We start from the raw sequence: 2883 nt of genomic DNA, 5'->3' as shown, positions 1-2883 counted from the left end.
GTGATGGGATCCCCGCGAATTATTTGATTGGCGGGCGGATCTCGGGTGAGGTATGTTTTTGTTCAGGAAAGATTAACAAAACATCAGAAAATAAAAATAAATAAAAAATCTAAAGTTGGATAACAATATTTCAATAATTTAGTTTGATTACATTTGGCTACAATATCTCTAGAATGATTTACTACCTACAAGCATTTTGTTTGTTATTTCATGTGTTAATATTGCTTTACCACATATGCACTGCTTATTTAAGATCCCGCCCACTCTCGTCATATGCCCTTTCAACCATCAGCATTGTAGATGAAGCATTGACAGCAGCTATGCATAAACTCCTTGTTCATTCTTTCCTGTTTCCCTCCCCAACCCATAATCCCTCCTCATTCGCCATCACTTCTTTCTTACACGCCTCCCCGACCTCACTACTACCCTCTCCTCCCTCTCCTCTGCTCTCTCCTCTCTAACCCTCCTCTCAGTCCTCTCCTCCTAGCCCTTCCTCTCTCCTCTCCTTCTACCCTCCATCTCTCCTCTCCGCCTCTCTCCTACTTCCTACCATCCTACCCTCCTCTTCTCCTCTCGCCTCTCCTACCCTCTTTCTCTCTTCTAACCCTCCTCGTCCTCCTTCCTCCTACCCTCCTCTCTCTCTGCCTTTCTATCCTCCTCTCTCCTACCCCTGCTCTCCTCCCTCCTACCCTCCTTTCCTCACTCCCTCCTCCGCCCTCCCTGCCTCCCATCCTCTCTAGCTTCCCACCTCTCATCCTGCCTCCTACCCTCCTCTCTTCTTACCCTCAATCTCTCCCATCTCCTCTCTCCTACCCTCCCTCTCTCCTCCCCTCTCTCTTCTACCCTCCTCTCCTCCTACCTTTCTCTTCTATACCCTCCTCTCCTCCGCATACTCCCCTCTCGCTACTCCTCTCTCCTCGTCCTCCCACTCCTCTCTTCTACCCTCCTCTCTCTCCTACCTCTCTTCTACCCTCCAGTCCCCCTGCCTCATTTCCCTTCTTTCCTTGTATTGCCTCCCATTCCTCAATCCCTCCTATCCACATCATTCTTCTCCTCCCTCTCTTTTCCCAGCCCCTACCTCACATTCTCACCTCTCTCTTCTCTCCTCTCTCTCAGTAGGGGGCCGTTGGCGTGCTTAGGTCTTTTCACGCTGTCCCTTGAATCTCTTCATGCCGATCTGGAAACCCATTCATAGCGCTGATGGCAGTTCTGGGCACTGATGGGTGTCAACACTCACAAAATGGTGGGAGGAACGAGAGAGGAAGAGGTGAACAGAGAGATGAAACATTCTGAATGTAATATAACATGTATAATCACATTGCTCTTCATTGCAACAGACAGAGATACAGTCATACAGTATGCTACCAGCAACTGTGAGTATGATCATCATGGATTCATATGCACAAGATTGAATTGCAATTCTCTCTTATCTCCCTCCTTTCTCCTCCCGTTTCCTCTTTATTTCTTTTCTCCTGATACCTCCCACTATTCACCATGACCCTGTCTTCTCATCCTATCTCTCCCCCTCCAATCCCTCTCTCTCTCTGTCTTACCGAAGCACTTGCTCTGGTTGTGGCGGGCGGTCTCAAAGACTTTAGCTGAGATGACGTTCCAAAGGGCAGAAACATCTGGAGCATCTCACTGTCACTGAACCCGAGGCAGGTGGTAGATAAAGATATTACACCCTCCGGCCCTAGGGGAGAATAATCACACACACGTTGAGGGTCTGTTGACGGAGAGACACACACAAATATTCATGAGGATCGTGATTCACATCCACACTATCTGAGAACACACACACCTACACACAATCAGTGCTGTCTGAGAGACAGGGTGATATCACCTTCTCAGCTGCTGCTGTTGCTTGTGGTGCGGCTGATGTTGCTGGGTCAACCAGGGTCGGTTGCTGTGGAAAATGCTGCCTGACCAATCCATAGCACAGGGTACTCTGCTGTGATGAGAAGAGTGACATCAGAATGATGAAACACTGTTGGAGGGTCCAAGTCACCGCTAACCACAGTTCTAGGATCAGATTACCCTACATGCCCCAATGGCAGGAGATGTAGGAGGAACACACCTCGACCCTGTACCCAAGGGATCATCAACTAATTCACCTCTGACCCGCTGTTCACTAGGGATCATCAACTAGATTCACCTCTGACCCTGTACCACAGGGATCATCAACTAGATTAACCTCTGACCCTGTACCACAGGGATCATCACCTAGAATCACCTCTGAGGGGACACGAGAGCGGGGGGAGGGAAAAGAGTCGTACGTTTGTGGGTGGGCGTAAGGAGGCGAAGGGAAGGGGTTGCCTCCTGCGCTAGGCGGTTCTTGACTTTGTGTCCGCTGCCTTTGCTTTCGTCTCTTTCTCTCTTAGTCCCTCTGCTGTTTGCTGCTGACTTCCTCATCTGTGTCTTTTCATCGTATTATTCTATGCTATGATTGCGTCCTCTCTCTTCTCATCGATTGCGATTGTGCCGTGTCTGAGATGAATATCACAATCACTAGTGTAGATAACAACCTGTAGTTAATATCACAATCACTAGTGTAGATAACAACCTGTAGTTAATATCACAATCACTAGTGTAGATACAACCTGTAGTTAATATCACAATCACTAGTGTAGATAACAACCTGTAGTTAATATCACAATCACTAGTGTAGATATAACCTGTAGTTAATATCACAATCACTAGTGTAGATAACAACCTGTAGTTAAATCACAATCACTAGTGTAGATAACAACCTGTAGTTAATATTACAATCACTAGTGTAGATATAACCTGTAGTTAATATAACAATCACTAGATACAACCTGAAGTTAATATCACAATCACTAGTGTAGATAACAACCTGTAGTTAATATCACAATCACTAGT

General features: G+C 46.7%; 1 protein-coding gene across 1 annotated transcript in view; it reads left to right on the top strand.

The window, feature by feature from the left end:
• LOC120039499 (ceramide synthase 2-like) overlaps window positions 1–2883 on the top strand; it is a 22778-nt gene that overhangs the window by 1417 nt on the left and 18478 nt on the right. The gene's annotated exons all lie outside the window — the stretch shown is intronic.

The sequence above is a fragment of the Salvelinus namaycush genome, unplaced genomic scaffold, assembly GCF_016432855.1.
Source record: "Salvelinus namaycush isolate Seneca unplaced genomic scaffold, SaNama_1.0 Scaffold276, whole genome shotgun sequence".
Classification (NCBI taxonomy): Eukaryota; Metazoa; Chordata; class Actinopteri; order Salmoniformes; family Salmonidae; genus Salvelinus; species Salvelinus namaycush.
The sequence above is the reverse complement of the archived record's forward strand: the minus strand, read 5'-3'. Positions and strand labels throughout refer to the sequence as shown.